Source organism: Phodopus roborovskii, unplaced genomic scaffold, assembly GCF_943737965.1.
Source record: "Phodopus roborovskii unplaced genomic scaffold, PHOROB, whole genome shotgun sequence".
NCBI lineage: Eukaryota > Metazoa > Chordata > Mammalia > Rodentia > Cricetidae > Phodopus > Phodopus roborovskii.
In genome coordinates, this window is record NW_026126567.1 from 7,991,282 (window position 1) to 8,013,296 (window position 22,015).

At 51.5% G+C, this 22,015-nt stretch overlaps 1 protein-coding gene across 3 annotated transcripts in view; it reads left to right on the plus strand.

Annotated features, from left to right (window-relative positions):
• The first annotated feature begins 1,109 nt into the window (after positions 1 to 1,109).
• The window catches only part of Cyrib (CYFIP related Rac1 interactor B), a 118,080-nt gene continuing 97,174 nt past the window's right edge, over positions 1,110 to 22,015 (plus strand). For all 3 annotated transcript variants that reach the window (XM_051202720.1, XM_051202719.1, XM_051202718.1), the window contains exon 1: positions 1,110 to 1,255. The gene's annotated coding sequence lies outside the window, so the exon portion shown is untranslated. The remainder of the gene's footprint in view (positions 1,256 to 22,015) is intronic.

A 22,015-nucleotide genomic window follows, 5' to 3' on the forward strand; every position in this document is an offset into this window, starting at 1 on the left:
GAAGAGAGGCTCTACACAGTGTTTGTTATACTGTTCCCTCCCAACCAAACGCCCTTGAGAGCCTTCCGGGAGTGCCTTTCAGCACCCAGCTCCCTGAACTGGCCCAGGTTAAGGAAAATCAGGACACACCTCTATTAAAGATGAAGTGGACCAGACAGGTGGTGATGCACACCTTTAATTCTAGCACTCGGGATACAGAGGCAGGCAGATTTCTGCGAGTTCGAGGTCAGTCTGGCTTATAGAGCAAGTTCCAGGCCAACCAGGGCTACGCAGAGAAACCTTTTCTAGAAACTGTACACCCCCACACACACCCCAAAAGATGCGATGGACAACATCAGTTCCTGATGTTGTTTGGGCACACCCTCAAACCCCCAGCACAGCTGAAGGGGTGAGACTAATGGAGAGGGAGGTTGGTGAACGCTGTGGGTTGGGTGTAGCCCTTTTGATATCATGTTAGAGGTCAGGGAAAAGATATTTTACATAACACTACCTATTCCTGGAAAAATCTGGTGCAATATCAAGATAACGATGCCGTAGGCTTGAGAGCAGGAGAGCAAAGAAGATGCCCGTTTTTTACTCGTCCTAGACAAGGGGGAAGACAGGGTTTCCCACAACAACAGATGGGAGTCACAGCAAGGAGATGTTAATTGGGAAGTTCCCCCCACTAGATTACAAGTCCCGGGATGAGCACGCGGGTAGCCCAGAGCCCCTCCTCGCACCGCTCCTGCTTTATCGGTCCCTGTGGGCTTGCACCACTGGCCCCTGTGGGTGTTCCCGCGGCAGCCGCGGGCCTGGAGCAGCCAGGCAGGTGGCGGGGCCTGGCACGCGCGCATCTAGCCCTCATCCCAGGTGGGAGTCGTAGGCCCGGGACTCGCCCAAGGTCACCCGGCGGGCTGGGGCGGGGGCGGCGCGGGGCGGGCCCGGGCGCGGTGACGCGGGGCCCGCGGTGCGGCGGGGCCGGGGCGCGGGGGGCGGCGCGTCGCCGCGTCCTCCTTTTGTGCGGCGCCGGGCTGGGCTGCGAAGGTAAACAGCGCTTCCTCTTCCTCCTCGCCGCCTCTTCCTTTTATAGCGATTTCTGGCCGCGCCGGGGCCGGGGCGCTGCTGCTGTTGCTGCCGCTGCTGCTGCTGCTGCCGCTGCCGCCGCGGCGGGGCCGCTCGCGAACCTGCGGCGGGGACGCGCGAGCCTCCGACCCGGAAGCGGCGTGTGTGCACCGCAGGCTCCCGCCGCCCGCTCGCCCGCCCATCGGGCCGCCAGGTATGTGCAGGGCCCTCCGGGAGCCCGCTGCGGCGTCGCCGCCCTCATCCAACCGGGCGGATCAGGGGAGGAGGGGAGCAAGAGCCCGGGAAGCCGTGCACCCCGAGGCAGGGGCGCGGGGTCCGAATGGCGTCCCCCATCCCCGGGCACACCCCTCTTGCAGGCCAGGTGAGCGCTGCAGGGCCTGACCCGAGCGGCGCGCTGCCCTCCCGCTAACTTCACCGGGGCTTTCTCCAGGCCAGGCGACCGAATTGAGGAACCAAAAGGGCGAATGGACGCGCACTGGCCCGACTTCCTCCTGCGCCGACCCCCGCCGGCGTTTAAACAGTACTTCCTCTTTGCCCGTTATGTTTTCTTCTTCATCTTCATCATCATCGTCTTTTCTTTCTTTCTTTTTAATAAATGAAAGTTCAGCGTTCAGAGGTGGATGCGTTTGCAGCCTGCAGGGCTTCCCGGGGGGTCGTGCACACACAGTAGGTCCGCAAGAAACCAGTGTGCCCTCCGAATGTGGGTCTCGTGTCCGGGGCGGGAGGAAAGAGGAACCCGGACTTGCTTCGCTGGCAGAGCCCTAGGGGTTTGTCTTCGATTCCCCCACCCTGCCGCTAGAAATGGAGAGGTGGGGGAGGGCCTGAGAGTGAATGAAGGTGGCGTAGCAGGGGAGAGTCACGTGACGGTGCACCTCTGTCTAATTCCCGGTCCTGGAGCGCTCTAGCTTTGTGACCTTGGGCAAGTTGTCGACCGTCTCTGGGTCTTAAGCTCCTTGTCTGTAGAATGGGCTGCTTTGAGTTAGCCTGCTGCAAGTGACAATAGGTTTCCTGGCCTCGAGGTACACGATGGGCCTGTCACCTCACCTTTAATGTCTCCAGTGTGCCTGGCGCACAGAGGAGCCCCCCTCCTCAACCGCCCCCCCCCCAGATAGTTGTGAAATGAATTGGTGGATGGTGAATTTGGAGAAGTGAGCCCTGTGCTTCCCCCTTTTGCTTCCTTTGCCTTTCATTTCCATCCCATAATCTCCAGAGCCATGTTTTGCTACCTCAGCCTACAGAAAGAAGTCCACCAAGTCCTGGAGGAAATACTGATTCCCAGTGACTACGAGACTCTTCCTTTTCTTGGAGGGTCAGGTTGTATTCAGTGTGCATAAAAAGGAAGTCTCAGTCTCTCTCTCTCTCTCTCTCTCTCTCTCTCTCTCTCTCTCTCTCTCTCTCTCTCTCTCTCTCTCTCTCTCTCCTGCTATAGCCAGATGACAGTAGAGGTGGCTGGTGGGCTTGCCAGCTGGGATGATTTCCCAGGGACTCAATTCCTTGTAACTGGGAAGAAGGGCTGGGCAGAGGTGGGTCTTCTCCTGTGGTGGGGCATGCAGAACTGGTCAGCCGGGTAGGCTTTCTTTCTGAGGAGGCACTTTGGTATAAGCATGGTGTGGATGATGAGGCGTGTGTACTTGTTGCTTGAAGGGTGTTAGAGAGGGAAACATCGAAATGGCTTTTGGATAAAGGCCTAAGATGCGTTTGTGCACCTTGGGAGATTTTAAAGAAATGTTGCTGCCTCCCACTGCCACCCCTGATCTTTTTCACGTCTAAATCTTTCTGAGCGCCTCTCTGAAGACCTTGGAGGGGGTGGTGGTGTTTCACCTCGGCACTGGGGATACTTCTGACAGCTACTGTTATTTGTTTTGTTTGATTTTGAAGTTCTTGAGACAGGATCTCATGGAACACAGGCTGGCCCCGAACTTGTGGTAAATGCTCCAGCCTCTGCTTCCTGAGACTACAGGTGTGTGTCCCCATGTCCAGCTCACTTCCATTCATTCAGAGAGGCGAGCAGGCTCCTCCGTGTGGTTACACTGTTGCCTGTCTGCTGGGGCAGTGCCACAGTTACCTGTGTGGCAAGAGAGACTTCTCTTTCCCACAGACTTGGAGTGAGGCCAGGGCTTCCCCAAACTCCAGCCCCTGAGAGACAAGTGCAGGGTCATCAGCTAAGCCTCTGGCTGCAAAGCTCTCCTGGGGTTCCAGGTGCCCTGCAGCTTTCTGGATGCCTTTGTGTCTCCTGACACCTGGCGGGCCACCTGACTTACACTGGGAGCCATGTACCTGTTTTCTTACAGAAGGAATAAGAAGATGATGGTTTCCACTCTGTTCTTTGTGAATATATTCTGTTTGCATCTCAAGGTCAGCATCTGGTCTGTAAGTGCCCTTGGTGTTGTCCTTTGGTTTTCCCTGAAATGAAGTCGTGAATCCCTGTCCCTGGCAGGCCTTGTGTAAGAACTCAGAGTCTGGCAGCCAGAAAGGTTTGGTTGTAGAGAGCACCATTCTTTTTGTTTGTTTATTTTTGTTTTTCCAAACAGGGTTTCACCGTGTTACAGCTCTGGCTGTCCTGGAACTCACTCTGTAGACCAGGCTGGCCTCGTACTCAGATATCCATCTGCCTCTGCCTCCCCAAGTTCTGGGATTAAAGGCGTGTGCCACCATCGTCCAGCAAGGCCACCATTCTCGTGACTTTGGTGGTACGGTACTTGGTTATCTGGAGCAGAACTATCCAGGCTGTGCTGTGTAGATTTAAAATTGATGTTACTTGAGCTGTGGGTGTGTTGGTGCCCAAGTGTAATTGTAACATTGGGGTTGCTGAGCCAGGAAGGTCCCTGGTTCAAGAGCAAGCCTATGTTATGTAATGAGCCCATCTGAAACAGACCTACACCCCTAACAACAAAGCATAGGTTTGTCTGTGTGGTCAACATGTAGTCTTAGGTCAGTATCACCTTGAAGCCCCGTCTTCCTGTCTGGCAACAGGTGAAATAGTTCCAGCCCATTTTCATTGCCCAGTGTGTCCAGATGAGAGGCTAGGATCTGCATTGGAAACATCTCTTTCTTGCTGACACATGCACGTGTAAGTTTCCCGTGCAGTATTATCTGTAAAATGGGCAGCTGAGTCCTGGGGTGGGCTGTGTCTTCATCAGAATTGTGTGACTGAACCCCAGGGAGAACAACAATTATAGCACTGTAATGGCAGTCTGGCCTCTCAGAGCACAGACAGAATGACTTCGAAAGTTCTCTTCTGTTGTAAGTGCATTGGAACTTCCAGAGAGAAAGTGGGAGGGGCGGGGGGAGGGGGGAACCACTGACTTCCCTAAGAAGGGGTTGTTTTCCATAGGTTGCGGAAGACAGTGTGTGGGCTCTGTGTAGCCATAGCTCCAGGTGGAGGGGCTTGCTAGTGCAAGCCCCTCACTTCTTTCTCTCTCTCATCTCGTTCACTCTCCGTGTGCATGTGACACCCCCATCCCTTCTAGATAGAGCCCTCCTGTTTTCCCACCAAGACTTGACTTCCCCTGGGTCTCAGGTGGACCAGCTTCAGATGGTTTCGGCAGAACTTTAGAGTTTAGTTCTCACATAGTCCTGAAGGTTGGATGGCCTCGATGACTTTGTAGTCAAGGATGCAGGTGAGGGCCAACCACTGCTACCGTCCTGTTCTATTGGCAGAAGCACTAAGGGTATGGGCTTGTCCACACTCGCTGCCTATAGGCAGTGCTACCTTGGGCAAAGTCCTTCCTCTCTCTTTGGACCTTCTTCATCCCTATCATGGGGAGTAGTGCTGGCCGTCTGGAAATGGCGTCGGGATCAACACAGAGGTTGATGGACCAGAGTGTACTGCACACTGCCGGTGCTTGGTGAATGTCTATTGTTTCTCCTCTATGAGGCTCTTCCTGGCCTCACCTGATGCCATCATTCTGTCCCCCATCCCCGCCCCATCCCCACTGAGTTCTGCTTGGGAAGCAGCCCTGGACTGGCAGGCTAGTCCTAGAAGATACCCGGAGTCTGCAAGCCCTGGAAAGTTCAAGAGTACTGTTTTAATTCAGTTGTTGGCCGGCTGTTGTATGAGCTTCCACTGGATGGGAGACGATTCCGTTGGAGCTTGTGGGGAAGACGAAATGGGCGAGTCATCCAGTTTACATTCTGTCCCATTGATTTTTTTTTTTCCTTCCCCCACTTGTCGAAGGCTTACTAGCTGCCATCTGCTCCAAGAGCATCGTTCATAAATATATAAATAATCGAAGTTGACGAGGTCTGCTGGAATAAGTGTGGCTGCGGGTGCTTTTTACAACATTTCAGATGATCTGAAACCATTACAGGAGTTGCAGCCCTTATTAAAAATCTGAAATTGAGTGCGGGAAGGTGCCCTTTCATAGCGAGAGTGCGGGCAGCAAGGGGTGTGGGTGAAGGACCCGTGAGGGGTCAGTGGGCAGCTGCTGTGTATCTGCCTGCCGGTGGGGTGAGGGCGAGGATAGCTCAATTCAAAGGACAGGGCCCAATGCCAGCCAGCTACCAAAGCTAGTGTGTGAACACTTCCTGAGCATCCTTGAGACTCAAGGCTGTATATACAGTTCAGGTGCCATTTTTGTCTTCCTCAAAAGGTTCTTGAAGGTTCCTAAGACCAATCTCTTTGAACAATCACATACTAATTATACATAATGGATTTTGTTACAAAATCTTTCTCTCTCTCTCTCTCTCTCTCTCTCTCTCTCTCTCTCTCTCTCTCTCGTGCATTTTGCTTCGGTGACTCCTGGTTGTATATATCCTGGAGAACCAGGAACCAGGAAATGCTCTTCCCTCTTCCAATAGTCTTTAACAGCCTGTAGTTAGTTTTCACCTGTTCAGGAAGGGCTGGGTGTGTGTGTGTGTGTGTGTGTGTGTGTGTGTGTGTGAGCTTCTCTCCTTTCCTGTCAGCTGTTGATGGCCCAGTCATGTGCAGGTCATCACAGCTGTTGTGAGTGTGTGGTGTAATGGCCACGCCATGCCCGGAAGTCAGTGCTCCACAGCCCTCCTCCTCATCCACGTGCTCCCACGACCCTTCTGCCCTCTCTTCGATGATGCTCCCAAGGCCAAACTCTTTATTAGTAATGGGCTAGAATGAGTCCTGCCCCACCCCATAGTTTGAGAGGCCATTAGGTGGTCCTTGGAGAGGATGTGTCCCACACTGAGTCACTGGGCCTATCCCACAGCCTGAGTCAGGCCTGGATGGCCCGAGACTGTGTTTACCACAGGTTATGATGCCTCTGGTCTGTGAGCCACACATTCAGTAAGGTGTACTTGGAGATCATCCTGCCTTACTCTCTTGCTTCTCCCCCTCACTGGCCCAGACCAGGAAGACAGGCCCCAGGGATGCACATCTGAATTATGCCCATATAGGTCCTCAAGGCAGCTAGTGGCAGAGGCAGGTGTTTTGAAAATACGTCATTAAATGATGGGGTCCCAGAATAGACCTCAGTCTGGTCATGGAGTGCATGTAGACGATGGAAAAGGAAACCCTCCTTTACATGTCATCGAGTATGTTCTCAGTGTGACCTCGAAGATCTGGAGATGATACAGGGAGTGGGGTGGAGAGTGGGAGCTGGCTGCCCTTCCCAGAGGGTCCCCCGAGCCTGAGTAGGAACTTCATGCCTACAGTCCCAGGCCTTAAGCATACTGTCTTCTCATTTAACTTGACCCAGAGGCAAAGGACATGCTCAAGAGGCAGAACCAGGGCTGTGACTCAAGGCCCTGTGGCTACAAAGCCGAGCCAGGTTCTCCTTACAGAACCAAGATGGCTGTGACTCTGACATTCTTAGGCGGTTGAGGTGGCTTTACACAACTCTGGATGCTTGCAAGTTCCCGGCCTGCTGAAGCTCTTTGAAAATGCTTCCATGGGTTTGGCTTGGGGTCGGGTGTCAGGGGCTGCTCTGTCACCCGGGTCCCTGGTCTGTACAGCACCCCCAGGGTTAGGACTCAGTGATGGGGAGCACTGCACCATGGGATGCCTGCACGGCTGGTGTCTTCCCCTGACCTAGCTTTGTTCAAACCAGAGTGAACCAGGACACGGAAGACAGAGCGGAAGCGAAACGTGGGCAGTCGTATCCCCCAGGGTCTGCTCTGCTTCTCTGAACCCTGGTCTTCCGTACTCTTCTGGGTTCCAAAGACCAGCTTGGGACACATGTAGGTCTAACAGGCTTGTGAAGGGTTGCACCACATGGCCACCCTATGTGCTCTGAAATGGGTTTTACAGCCATTCCCTGAACACAGCCCCCTAGCTCTGCAGTTCTTAGTTCATGATGGAGGCGTGGGAATCTCTCCTGCCATCCAACAAAGTGACAGAGGGAGCGACTGCTGTGTACCAGGCCTGCGATGCGGCTCCACGGGGAACAGACGGTGTCTGTGGCCACTCACACAGATCCCTATGGGGCCTGAGCAGTGTGGAACTTGACGCAGTTTTGGTTTATTTCTTCTAGCAGACCCAAGGCCACCCAGCCTCACTCCAGCCCAGGTTTCTTCATTCATTCAGACACCAGGAAGGGCTCGGCTAAAAGGGGAAGGAGAGCGTGTGCAGGTGGCTAAGTGAAAACTCTCTCTCTCTCTCTCTCTCTCTCTCTCTGTCTCTCTCTCTCACACACACACAGTAGTGCGGGTATTCTGCTTTGAGTTGTGGGTAGCCTATTTTCCAGGTACTTGGTGAGGCAGATGTATTTACTGTTACATTTTACTGTTACATTGTAGCTGAGAAATTGAGGCTAACAAGTTGCAGCAGGAATTCAAACATGCCACATCACCTTTGGGCCCCAAATCTCTCTCGCCTCTTTCCAGGGACCTGGGAACCTAATTCAGAGAGTATGCCCTTGGGGCAGAGGCATGCTGACTGCTTTCTTGGGGAGGTTTTCTCCCCCGCACCCTGGGGGATTGAGAGGTCCCTTAGGAACCCAGCCCTGAGCTCCTTATTGCTGGGCTAGTCTCTGTGAAGAGAGTTTTTTGTAAAGTTGGTGGGAAACTGACCATAGTAATAAGACTTCTCGAGACACTGTCTGTGTGTGTGTGTGTGTGTGTGTGTGTGTGCGTGTAAGCCATAGTTCTTAGGTGTTTTGAGCTCCCACGATCTGCCTGTGTCTGCTCATCTAGGGCTGGGGTGCAGATGGAGCAGCCGGCCTGGTGTTTACCACTGTGCTGGGGGTCCATGCTTATATGGCAGACACTTTCCTGTCTGAACTGTCTTCCCACAACCATTTAAAAGGTTTGTTTTTGTTTTGTTTTAAAGGCAGCTCCTCTTTTTTCAGGGTGACTTCAAACTATGTAGCTGAAGATTACTCTAAACTCCCTATATCCCTGTCTCTACCTCCTGGCCATTGGAGTTATAGGCATGTGCTGCCATGCTCACTTTATGGGGTGATGGGGATTAAAACCCAGGGCTCTGTGTGTGTTAGGCAGGCATTCTTCCAACTGAGCCCCGGACCCAGAATCTCACCTAAAAAAATTTTTTCCCCCTTTTTGAGACAAGGTCTCACTGTGTAGCCCTGTCTGACTTGGAACTGGCTGTGTATCACTTGCCTCTGCTTCCGGAGAGCTTAAATTAAAAGCCTAGGCTGTGACCCCAGGCCTAGAACATGCCCCCCCCCCATTTTTTTTCTTTTAATTTTTCTTTTCTTTTTTTGTTTTTCGAGACAGGGTTCCTCTATGTAGCTTTGGAACCTGTCCTGGAACTCACTCTGTAGACCAAACTGGCATTGAACTCACAGAGATCCACCTGCCTCTGCCTCCCAGGGATTAAAGGCATGAGCGCCACCACCGCCCAGCTTGAATCCTGTCTTTAATGAGCACTTCCAGGAGATGCTGAAGCCTGGTCCCTGCTGCCCCATTAGAGGTGTGATCATTTGGACTACTGCATTACCCTTTCAGATTTCTCCGAGTCTTCATGGCGGGGGCTTGGCCAGTTGGCCCGAGATAGGAAAACCCCCAAAGGTCATCAGGCAGTGTCCCCGGCACTTCTCAAGCCCTGGCCCACACAGGAAAAGGGGCGAGTAAGCTTTGACAGTGAGAGAGGAAGCACCTCCCCTTGGGAGGAGACTGACCCTGGGGCCCCGACTGTGACCAGTGTTGAGGTCCTGGCACAGTGTGACCCCCTGGTGGACTAATCCCTGACTCCCCTCCAAAGCGGTACCCATTTAGACATGCCACCTTAGCCCAGAGAGGGGATGTGAGTTTGCCAGTGTCATAGAGGAGCTTGATGTTCATGAATGAGCAGGGGTGGAGGTGGGATGGGTGGGGTGGGGGAGGGGGCCGAAGCCCTACCAGGGTTATGCAGCCAGTGTGGCTACAGGGAGAACTAGTTTTCTTGACTAGGCTGTATCGGGAGGAGCGGTATGAAAGTTACTGGTTCCTGTGTGTCCCTGGAAGCCTGGAGTATTGGTTTCCTGTTGTCTCTTGAGACAGGCTGGTTTCCTAATGGTCTCTGACCGACAGCCCTTGCTTAAGACTGAGAATACTAAAGGAGAGGAGACTCGGGTGACCACTGAGTGGAAGTCACCCCAGCAAGCGAGACTTCATAGAGTCAGCAATCGCTGGCCTAGCCCTACCCCAGAGGAGGCTGAGTTTGGAATGCTGTAGAGTCAGGCCAACACTCAAATGTACAGACGGAGTTGTAGTAGACAGGGTACTGTCACGGACAGTATACCTGGGACACGGAGACACGACACACACATTAACACACACACAGATTCAGTTATACATGCGCGCACACACGTGTAGTGACTGACAGCAAGAGGAGACATGCCCACGTTATTTATAGTCTCACTTGTATTTGTTCATATTTATTTTGTGTAGTAAGTACCCTACCACTGGGCAACAGTCACAGTCCAAGTTTATCATTTCTTCTTTTTCACGGCCCCCACCCCCCCACCCCTGTGTTTGGGGTTGAACTTGGGACCTTGTTGGGTAAGAGTTCTACCACTGGGCTAAATCAGCAGCTCCTGTTTGTGGTGGTATTTTGTTTATTGACCTAATAAATAGCTCTTGGCTGAAGATCAGAATGCAGAGCTAGCCACACCAGTCAGCCGTACTGGCCAGGTGTTGGTGGCACACAACTTTAATCCCAGCAGCCACACCAGTTAGCCATAGAAGCTGGGCGGTGGTGGTGCACACCTTTAATCCCCGCACTAGAGAGGACTAGAAGGCGGTGGAGATAGGAGTGAGGGTATTCAGTCTGCAGTCACGCCGAGGACAGGATCCCCTTTTGGTCTGAGCCTTGGTAGAGGTGAGAACTCTTTAGTGGCTTGGCTCCTTTTCTTTTCTGATCTTCAGCTTGGAGCCCAATGTCTGTCTCTGAGTTTTTATTGATCATGCTACACCCGTTTTTCTGTAGCAGGGTCCCGTGTAGCCCAGGCTGCAGTGAGGGTGACTTTGAACTGGCGATCCCCCTCCTACACCCCCTGCCTGCTGGAATTCCAGGTGTTGTTCCGTTAGCGCGGTGTCTTGGGTGGTGGAACTCAGGGCTTTGGTCCTGATAGGCCTGTAGTCGACCTGCTAACCCACATCACAACCCCTACCCCCCCTTTTTTTTTTTTTAAATGAATAGAAACAATTAAAAAAAATAGTTTTTGAGTGTAGTTGAACCTGGCTTAGATGAGCAAGGTTTGTCTATCAGTGACACAGGGGACAAAGTCAGTGTGAGTGTACAGGGACTTCTGCTGACACCAGGGTGGTGTGCCTGTCGTCTCTCACCCAGGCTCTCTGCTGAGCGTGATGGCCCTTCAGGAGGGTTTTAGGGGTTCTGGCTGTCTGTTGAGGGATACTAGAGGACAAGCGGAGGGGTCTCTCTGGCCTGGGCAGGGCCTGCCTTTGTGGTTTTTATGAAAGAGGGTCTCCTGATGGTGGTTATTCTCGTCCCTTCTGAGAGGTGACCTGGAGGTGCTGACAGGGCCCCCTCCAGTGAAACCTTTGCTCCTGCGGCTTCTCGGAGTTCAAGAAGGGAATGTGGGAAGTGGGTAGAGGAACACTGTAGGGGTGACTTCAGGGTCCCCAGCTGCCTCTTCCTTCATGACGGGGAATGTGGCCGCAAAGCATCTCTCTCCTAGTGTGAGCTCCTCTTTGCCTTAAGACATTGAACTGTTTCAACAGAACAAGGAGCCTCGTCTTTTATGTCCCCTTTCCCTCCCCACACGGCTTCCAGGGAGGGTGACTGTTTGATTCCATATTCTGGGGCTTTCTTCAACGTCTTGTGGAGCTCCCAGGTAGGAAGGGAGAGCTAGGGAGCACTCTGGGATCAAGGGAGAGTTAGGGAGCACCTAGGATCAAGGGAGAGCTAGGGAGCACTCTGGGATCAAGGGAGAGTTAGGGAGCACCTAGGATCAAGGGAGAGTTAGGGAGCACCTAGGATCAAGGGAGAGCTAGGGAGCACCTGGGATCAAGGGAGAATTAGGGAGCACCTAGGATCAAGGGAGAGCTAGGGAGCACTCTAGGATCAAGGGAGAGCTAGGGAGCACTCTAGGATCAAGGGAGAGCTAGGGAGCACTCTAGGATCAAGGGAAAGCTAGGGAACACCTGGGATCAAGGGAGAACTGGGGACCCCTGAATCACCCAAGCTGATTAGTAGAGAAAGCTCCAGTACTGTGAGATGTGTTACCACACAAAGGCCCACCCCCTCTCCTCCAATCCTGGTGGCTGGCTCTGTCCTGGAGTGACTCTTCTGTATGCTCATGGGGATTATTGTCAGGAGCTGACCATCTTCATAACTTAGATCATGCCGGCTCACTTTGGGGAAATCTGTCCTAAGGACACAGTAGAAATTATGGAAAGAATGATGCCCAGGCACCTTCAGCTCAGCTGTTACTTGCACAACCTGAAAGGAGATGACCCTGGTAGGGGCCAGACCCCTAAGTCACTTTTGGCCACAAGGTTGAAATGGGCATTGGGGCCCCCGGAAGTCAGGGCCACGGACGTGAGAGGAGCTGGAAAAGCAGCCGAGTAGGAGGAAAGGCCAGAGGGAAATGTACAGAAATGGCCTCAGAAGGTGTGGTGGTGCTGGGAATCCAAATGAGTGCCTGTGTTTTGCATATTTTCTGTGATGTGATTACACCCTGTTCTTTTCCCTTCCCCTCCCCCCTTTCTTTTTCTGTGAATCCCAGCACTTTACCATTTCCAGGCTGTCTTAGTTAATTCAGGTTTTTATGGCTGTGAAGGGACACTATGACCGTGGCAACTCTTAAAAAGGAAACATTTAATTGGGGTGGCTCACTTCTAGCTTCAGAAGTTCGGTCCATTACCATCATGACGGGGGAGCATGGCTGTGCACAGGCAGACTTGGTGCTAGAGCTGAGACTCCTACATCTTGCCGGAAACAGGAAGTCCACTGAGACCCTGGGTGGTGTCCTGAGCCTAGGAAACCTCAAAGCCCTCCCCAGCAGTGACACTTCCTCCAGCAAGGCCGAATAGTGCCTCCCCCTGTGAGATTACGGGGACCAGTTGTAGCGAGATATCCACCCTGCCCGTACTGTTGCACTGACCATGCCCATTTGGGGCCTGGGAACAGGTGTGGTGCTCGTGTTGGGGGAAGCTAGGTCTGGGGTCCCAGACCCCAGCTCGATCTCCTACTTCCTGGTCGGGTTTCAGAGAGCATCCGGGTGGCGTCCTTGGAGTGGTCATCTGTTTTAGGTGTAAGTGATTTCTCCCCGAATAAACATCAACCTGTACAGTGTCCCAGTGAATCTTATTCCCCACGTGATAGACAGCTATATTCAAACTACCAAACAGGGGAAAGGGAGAAAAGCAAGTTTAGACCACTTGATAACTGAGACACAGCCAGCCAGCCAATCAATAGTCACTGCATTTGTTTATTTGTGTATGTGTGTGTGTGTGTGAACATTGTGTGCTGTAGCACAAATGTGGATATCTGACGACAACTAGAAGGAATTATTTCTCTCCTTCCACCGTGTATGTCCTGAGGATTGAACTCAGGTTGTCAGGCTTAACGGTAGTCAGTTAATTAATCAAACTTGCCCCCCCACACACACACACTTGAGTTAATACAGCAACAGGTCTGGTGACAGTATGAGCAGGCAGCTGATCTGTTTGAATGATTGCCACCGGGGCCAGCCTCTCCTACATCTACACAGAAGTCAGCAGTGTTCACATTCCATGAGAGAGGCTGAGAGACTTCTAGAATCATTTTGCTTCTTCCTAGTGAGCAGCTGGTTAGATTGAGGGAGTCGGGAGGTACCCAGTTCAGCAATGGCCTTAAAATCATGTAGGGACTGTTTTCTGACAGGAATGAGTGACGGCTGCTGACTGGCAGGAGCAGAGGTTTTTCTGTCTGGCGGTTGGATGGCCGGCGGGACTGGTGACCTCAGGTCTTTGGGTGACTCTGGTACTCTATGCTCTGGGATGCACAGGGATACAGATGCATGCCTTTGGAGCAGCCCAGGAGGAGCAGACAGATGAGGGTCCCACCATAGCGGGCCATGCTGTGCTGTAGAAATGCAATTCCCCCTGGGTTCTGTTGTCTGTCATGCTGCCCTGGTAGTCTTTGCCTGTGTCTTTAGGGGGAATCGGATTTAAAACCAGATGCCCACTGCTTCCACCCACTGCACCTGTACTGAGCTACCAAACAGCCAGAATAGCCCCCTCTTCCTTAAATCCATCAACCTGTGAGCCAGAATAGCCCCCTCTTCCTTAAATCCATCAACCTGTGAGCCAGAATAGCCCCCTCTTCCTTAAATCCATCAACCTGTGAGCCAGAATAGCCCCCTCTTCCTTAAGTGGATTTGATTTCCAGGTGTCTTGTCACAGCAAGAAATACATGTAGTAGTTATACTCACTGCCTGCTGATCTCCTGGCCTTGTGCTCCCTGCTGTCAGCACCTTGGAGAGGAAGTGAGGTGTCCCTGGCTTCCCTGGCTGTGTTGAGGTGAACAAGGAGATGCTCCCCCCTCCCCTAACTCTCCAAGCTGAGTCATGCAAGCTCCTCATTTCTTCAAGGAAGAAGATGAAAGGTAGAAGGAAAACTCGGATGATAGAGCACATTGCATCCCTACCCACCGCCACTGGAGAATTCCATGAGCTCAGCAAACCCCTGCCGGCCGCCCATCTGCTGTGAAGCAGTCACATGCATGGCTTGGTCCTCCGGAGTGTGTGTGTGTGAAGGGGTGGGGGGAGGCTGTGAAGCAGAGGCAGCACCAAGACGGCTAAGTGATTGAGTCTCTCAGTTGCTAAGAATGCTGGGCACACCAGAATCTCAGCTCTACTATGTGCCACACATTCTATTGTCCGCTGGCTTATTGGTTCTGGATATTGTGTCTCGAGGGGCGTGGGGTGGAGTGAGTGTTCCCCACTGGAGGCCCTTGATCACCGGCCCCTCCCACATCCAGCCATACCCAAGGATGCTGTTGCCTTGCCCATTTCTGTACATGCTTTCCAGTGTTCTCGTCACCACATAGGTCTCACGCACAGGCAGAGTCCTCTGTAGCGTGGATAACTGAGAACTTGCTCTAGGAACAGGCATCTATGAATAGATGTGCCCGGAGAATGCCATGTGCCAGGTTTGAGTTGAGCTGAGTGTTGTCGACACTGAATTTGAAATGGGCTTCCTGGCCTGTGTTCTCCTCAGCAGTGACGAAGCACTAAGTCCTGAAGCTTAAAAACGGAAAGAAGGAAGCAAAGAGTTCAAAGGGGGGCTTAAATTGAGCATCCTGGAGCGCCTCATCCAAGGTTTGTGCTTAGGTTTTGGCCCTGCTCTGATAAACACCCCAGGGCTCAGGATTGCAGACTAAGTTCATAGGAGGCCACGCTTCAGGAATACTCATGGAAGCTTTTTAGAAAATGGAAACTCGGAGAGGTTGAAAGGATTGTTGGAAGCTGCATGGCTGGTCTGTGCCAGGGTAGGGGCTTTATTTCCTTAGCCCTGGCTCTTGTCAAGGTCCCCACATGTGAACTACAGGCGGGTGAAGACTCCGGGTGTCAAAGTCGAAACCACAGTCGAGTGGGAAGAGCATTTAAGGAGGCAGGGGCATTCTTCTGTTTGCTCTGAAGTCTGGCGGAGTTCCCTGTGCTCAAAATTAGCCCGTTCTCAAGGTGGCTCTCTCTCTCTCTCTCTCTCTCTCAAGGTGGCTGTGTGTGTGTGTGTGTGTGTGTCTACTTCTCGAATGTTGTTTGAACATTTTCTCCTTTGTGTGACACTGTTTCCTCCAAAGATCCTGGAATCCTAGAAGCCACACAGAGCTGTATTGCGCTCAGTGAGCTGCAAGTCTAGGCGGGGTGAGGCGGAAGTGGACAAATGTCCCTGCTGAATGGGGACTTTTCTACCCCCTGCTACCTAGTTCTGGCCCCTGCATCCCCCCAACCCCAATTGCTATGGAACCATTGCTAGATGCTCTGAGTTCTGAAACTCAAGAGTAAATGCCTCATCCTCGGGGTAGACTCTGAGTGGTGTTGCCTTTGGAACCTGGAAATCCTCAGGCTCCTAGGATGGGATGAGACATTCAGAAGGAAGTAGATCTTGCACTGGAAGTCCCCATGTTCTCTCCTCTCCTTTTGGAGTAAACCCACATCATGGGTGGGGTAAGCCTGTGCCGTGGATTTCTCCATGTACGTGAGCAAGTATGAACTGTGCCCAAGCTTGAATTAGGGGCAAGGATAGAGTTATGAATCACAGGAGACAGGTGTTGTCTTCAGAGGGTCCCAGGCCAGGGAAGATGGTTGTGGACATATGTAAGTTGCTAAAATGGTGAGCGATTTTAAACAAAGGACAGCACACTTTACAATCCTTGTGGTCATTGTCATTGTTCTTCTTGGATCTTGTGTGTCCCAGATTGGCTCTGCAAAATTCACTGTGTCGCTGGGGTAGTGAACTTGTGATTCTCTGGGGTGAGAGACCTGCTCTAATGCTAGTGCTTGACAGGATCTGGCATCACGTAGGGGACAAAGTCTTTAGACCAGTGGCTTCCTAATACAGTGACCTTCTTCACACAGTTCCTCATGTTGTGGTGGCCTCTCCCCCCCTCAATGTAGATGGATTTTTCTTTGGGCCACCAGCTCACAAAAACAACACAGAGACTTATTAATAATTATGAAAGCTCAGCCTGTAGCTTTAGGTGTATTCCAGTAGCTCTTATAACTTGAATTAACCCATTTATATTAATCTACATTTTTGCCTTGTGGCTTTTTAATTCTCTTCCACCTTGGACCTCCTGTTTCCTCCCTGTGTCCTCTGGTGTCTCTCCATAGGCTAGATTCACCGTCCCCTCTGTCCCCAGAAGTCCCACCTAACTAACCTCTTCCTGCCTGACTGTTGGCCATTCAGCTCTTTATTGAACCAATCAGAAGGCACCTTAGCAAAGACACATCTTCACAGTGTACTAAAAGATTATTACCCAGCACTTCAACCATAAAATTATAACTGTAATTTTGCTACTATTAAACCAAATTGTAAATATTTGATATTCAGGACATCGGATATGTGACCTATGAAAGGCTATTGACCTCCAGAGGGGTTGTGACACACAGGTTGAGAACTCAACGCTTTAGACACAGAGATTACCTTGGCCAGGTTAATTGAAGTGGGAAGACCTTCCCAGAAAGTAGGCAGCAGCATCCTCTCGGCTTGGGTCCTGCATAACATAAAAGGGAGGAAGCTAGCTAGCACCAGCCATCATTCATTACTATCTGTTTTCTGCCTGCCATGATGGGCGGAACACTTAAACCCTGAGCCTAATTAAGCAGTTCCTTAAGTTGCTTTTGTAAGCGTATTTTATCCTAGCAACTGGGTACATAACCAGTGTTGTGGTTTTTTGTTTGTTTGTTTGTTTCGTGGAGTGTTAGGGATTGGAACCAGCATTTCATGCAATCTAGGCAAGAACTCTAACAACTCAGCTTTATCCCAAGCCCTAGCTTGTGCACAACTAAGAAGAGGTAGATGCTACATGGAGGATAGGACTTCTGGGGTGGAGAGAGAGGGCTATGACTTGGCTGCCTGGGAACCTGTTCATTGTATTTTTTTTTTTTTTTTTTCTTAACTCAATCTGGGAGTGGATGTAAGAGGTGGTTGCTCTTAATGCATGCACTTTGTATATCTTAGAGATCGTACAGTAAGCATTTTAAAATAGAACAGAAACTCATCTGGGAACTGCCCATGAGGGTATGCAGCCAGATACAGATAAACCTCCGCTATGTACTTCTAGCCATGCCCAGGGCTTGCCAAGGTCACTCAGGAGCCAAACTGCCTGGAGGATTTGGGGAGGCGATCATAAAGACAGGGATAGTTTGGGCTGAGCTTGACGGTCAGTGCTGGGAACTGCATTTCATAGACAGAGAAGGGCAGATGTGAGCAGAGGAGGCGGGATGCCATTTGATGAGCTGCAGGTGGATCTCATCAGTTGTAGCAATCCTTCAGTAGTTCCTTGACCAGGAGCCAGATTTGGCTTAGATGAGTAAGGGAGCTACTTCAGTGTGGAATTAAACCCCAGACAACTGGCAGAAACTCCCTTGAAGTGTAACCCCAGAAGTGTTGGGCCAGTTGGGCTAATGAGAAAGGTGGTCCTGTACAGAAGTGAGGTATGGCTCACTGAGCGTTGTGGGGTGGCTTTTGTCTGGCATGAGAGGCCATCTGGGACACTGCTGCCTGGCCTGGGGCTGGGACGCAGCAGCAGGGCCAAGCTGTGTGTTCAGTGGCTTGGGAAGTAATGTATATTCAAGATGGTTTTCTTTGAAAACATTGCAGAGCCAAGGGAAAGCCTTGGGAAGGAGATGAAAGCCCTGATGAGGAATTTCATCGCTGCCTAATCAAAGACATTGACTGTTTTCTGGGCCTTCTGCTTGCCCTACCATTGTTGTCTTTATTTGTGGAAACTTGTTCATTATGGTTTCATTAAGGCTGGCCCTGGGCACCACCCCTCCCAGGCTCCTTTTGATGTCTGGGAAGCCATCCCTGTCCTTGGGGGAATCTTTCAGCCTCCTGGCTCCTGGGCATCTTGGCCATTCATTCCAACCTAGGCTGCATTCACATGTTTCAGAGAAGTGGTGTTTGTCTCTCTCTGCTCCGTGTTGCCCCAGAACCTAGGGTGTGGGAAGCAGTCTCTCTGTGAAGGACCTCCGTTGGTACCTAGGACAGAGGCCCTTTGGGGAGACTGACAGATGGATGAAGCTTCAGCTTCTGTGCAGGCTGCTAATATGAGTGAGTTCTTCCTCCTGAGGCAGGTCCACAGGAGTTTGAAATGTTGCCTTGGCATGCTGGTGGGAGGCAGGCAGAAGGAAACCACATTGGCTGCATCATCCCCCTGGCCCAGAGCAGAGGAACTGTGCACACATCTCCTGCCAGGGAGCAATTAATTTGCAGGAAGTGATGGTTTGCATCTTACCCTGGCAACGCAGCACCTCGCTCACTTCTGGGCCTGGCTCCTTGCAAGTTATGCTGTCACGATTGAAAATTCACAGCATCCCCTGATTTTATTAGCTAGTCTTGCCCCACATTTCATCTCTTCAACACTTTTTTTTTTTTTTTTTTGTGGGACTGTGTTTATTAACCCTGAATAAACACACACCCCAGACTTTAATTAGGAAGCCCACAGCAGCCTAAAAGGAAGCTGGCACTGTCCCTCCTCTTTGGCGACTCTTGACAGGAGGGGAGACATGACAAGAGCCACACCCACAATGGGAATTCCGGTGGACGGGAGTGAAGGATGCTTGGCCTTCCGTCCCCACAGGCTCTGTGTTAGCTGAAGCTACCACACCTTGACTAAAATCACCAGGCAGGTGCCGGACTCTGTTCATTTGTTCACCAGTATTAGTTTTTACAAGTTTAAACTTTTTTGCTATTGCGTGTGTGTGTGTGTGTGTGTGTGTGTGTGTGTGTGTGTGTGCGCGTGCATGATTTGGAGGGGGCACAAGCCACAGAATGCACGTGGCAGTTAGAGAACTATTTTTTTTTTTTTTTTTTTTTGGAGTCACTGCTTTCCTTCCGTCTTCTACCACCTTGGTTCCAGGATCGGAATCAAGTGCCAGGCTTGTACCTCTAGCTGCTGAGCTATCTTAATGGCCCAAGTTACTGAGTTTTTAAAACAAACCTATATTGCCTTTCCATCACTCGGATCCCCCCCCCCTTTTTTTTTTGGCCTTCTTCTATTTCCTTTTCATTTCCTTTGCCCCCCTACATAGTGAAAATGTTTTTTATAAACATTTATTTCTGATTCTCATCTATCATGTGTTCATTGTGTGTCTGTGTGTGTCTCTGTGTATGTATGTGTGTTATGTGTGCATGCTCATACCTTGTGGAGGTTGGAAGACAACCCATGGGAGTTGGCTTTCTCTACCTTGTGGGTTCCAGGAATCAACTCAAAGTCATGATCCTTCTGCCTCAGTTTCCCATTGCTAGGATAATAGGAATACCACCAAACCCAACACCATTTAAATATATTTAGGCGTAAGCATGCAGACACAACACACACAATAAAATAAATGTAATTTATTTATATATCCCAAATACACACACACACAAACACACACACACACACACATATTATATATTTATATGTGTTCAGGAAATCAGGAAAAAGTACTCTGGGTTGGGGGATGGTACAGGATGCATTTTGTCCCCAGCAGTAAGTTGATCACAGAGGGGATAAGCTGCTTGGATCCCTGGGAGAAGGGACCCTCTTAGTGATGGCTAGAAGGAGAGTTGATCCAGAGAGGGAGATCAGAGCCTCAGCCATTTTGCTTGCAGAAACATCTTGGGTAAGTCGTCTGAGCCGAGCCATTTCCTGTCAGTGCAGAGAGGGAGGAAACAGAAGCACAGAGCTGTGCCGGCAGAGCCCCCGGCCTGCAGAGGCCGGCAGAGCCCCTGGCAGACTCTTTCCCACTTGGTTTGTGAGTCTCAGGATCCCCATGCACTCCTGCTGTGACTGAGATACCATATCAGACCCTGCAAATACGGCAGTGCCTGGTTCAGGTGAGCGAGTGTCCCACTCCAGCCGGGATGTGAGGTGGAGGCACTGGGGATACCAATGGTAGAGATCTACCCGGGAGGGCTGAGCCCAGGGGGTAAGGGGAAGGACTTCCAACAAGTGTGTTGGAAGCATCAGGACAAGGCCATCTATGCCTAGCTTTAAGCAATCCTGGCTAAGTGCCTCAGAGACGGTGGCAACCATAGCTGTAGTGTTTTATAAGCAGGAGGTGTGGTGCCATGGTATGGTATGGTGGGTATGATGGTCACAGAACACACGATACTTCTCATTTCCTGAGGACCAGCCAGTGCCAGGACCGGGTCTGTCCCACGGTCCAGTACACTGGGTACCAGGACACTCAGGGGCTCCCGTGTTGGACACACGGACTGCCCAGGACTTGGCGCCTGTAGCCAACCCCGTCATCAGCCTCTCCTATGAGGATCTTCTATCCGGCCACTTAGCCTTGTCCTTGGGATCTTGGTCCTGGGGCCGGTGACTGCTGAGGAGTTAACTCATTGGGATGTGAGTGTAGAGAAGTGGAGTGATGGCCTCTAATTATAATCGCCATTTCCCCCCAAGGAAACCTCATAGCCCTTCTGAAGCCACTAAAAGGCTGGAGGTTGGGCATGGCATCCAGCTCTTTGGAACCCTAGTCTCCATCATGGGAGCCGGGTACACCTGCATCATTTTCAGCATGAAGGGAAGGATGAATGAATGCATAAATACGTGACTGCATTGCGGGTGACGGCCGTTAAGTTCTCCAGAAAGTAGCTGCCCTTGAATGGTTTGGAAGTCACGGGGGAAGGCTCTTTCTGGAAGTGACCTTTCCATACCACTTGAATTGTTTTGAAATAGCCAGTACTTCAAATTCTGCTTCATGCTTGGTCTCTGTGGTGAGCGATGGGGAAATACTTCCTCTGTCAACACTGAGCTCTGGGTGGTGTAGACATGCAGAGGCCTCATTCTTAGGCCCCTTCCTTCTCAGCGTGGGCTTGGGTTCATGGCTCTGTGTTTACTGACTTTAAGTTTGGGGAGTTGGACACTTCCTACATTTGGGGGCACAGAGTGTCGGTGTGTGAGTCTTGCTGCATCCCAGCAGGCCCCTGAGGTAGACCAGAGCATGTTTTTCCCAGCAGCCTCTGGGCTGTGGGGCCTACGAAGACACACAGTGGCCTGGCTGAAGCCACCTCTTCCCTCTGCCCTGTCTGTCCCGCTCGATTTTCAAGTGTGTGTTTCTCCAGCCGGCCTCTGTCATTGTCTCCACGGCAAACTCAAATGTGGAGTTGTCCACACAGTGACCCTGGCTGGCTTCTGTGTCTGCCATTGTGCTGCTGTAGAGCCATAGTGGAGCTTATTTAGGGCGATAGGGTTACTCCCAGGACTCCTGACCCTGACAGGGACCCTCCAAGTGTCTGCCACCTGAGCCAGCGGTGGCAGGATAAAGGGAGTAAACTGGCTGGATAAATGAGAAGGGCCTTCCTACAGGAAGCCTGTGAACCAGCGAGGGAAAGGAAGCAGAAGCCAGGAATGATCACTTCCACGTCAGGAGACGCAGACTTGTCTCTGGGTAAAGACAGAACCTGTTCGGGGCTCTCCTGGATGGCTGTCTCTGTTTATGCCTCCATAGGCAGTGTGGTACCCAGGTATCCACAGACAGTCTATATTGGAGTGGATGTGGCTGCTTCTCACACCATTGATAAAAGTAGATACTGGGGCTGATTTGGTCCACTGGCTTTACTCATGTTCGCCCCAGTGCCATACCCGGTGGCTTCTGCTGCTGGCATTCCGGATAGGGAAGAGTGAAGCTACTCGACGGAAATGACCTGGGCCTGAGGGGCTTCGGTTGGAGTGGGGTAGCCCTGGTTCATTTCTCCGCTGTTTCTCAGCTCTGCCCTCGTGTGTGACCTTCGTCTTCAAGGTGCTTTACCTCCTAGTGATAAAATGGCTGCAGCAGCGCCAGACTTCAGCTGTTTCTTTTCCTCATTCTTATGGTGCACCGAAGCCTAGCGAACGGGAATACTTTATGCCTGATTGGCTTCAGTCTGGTTT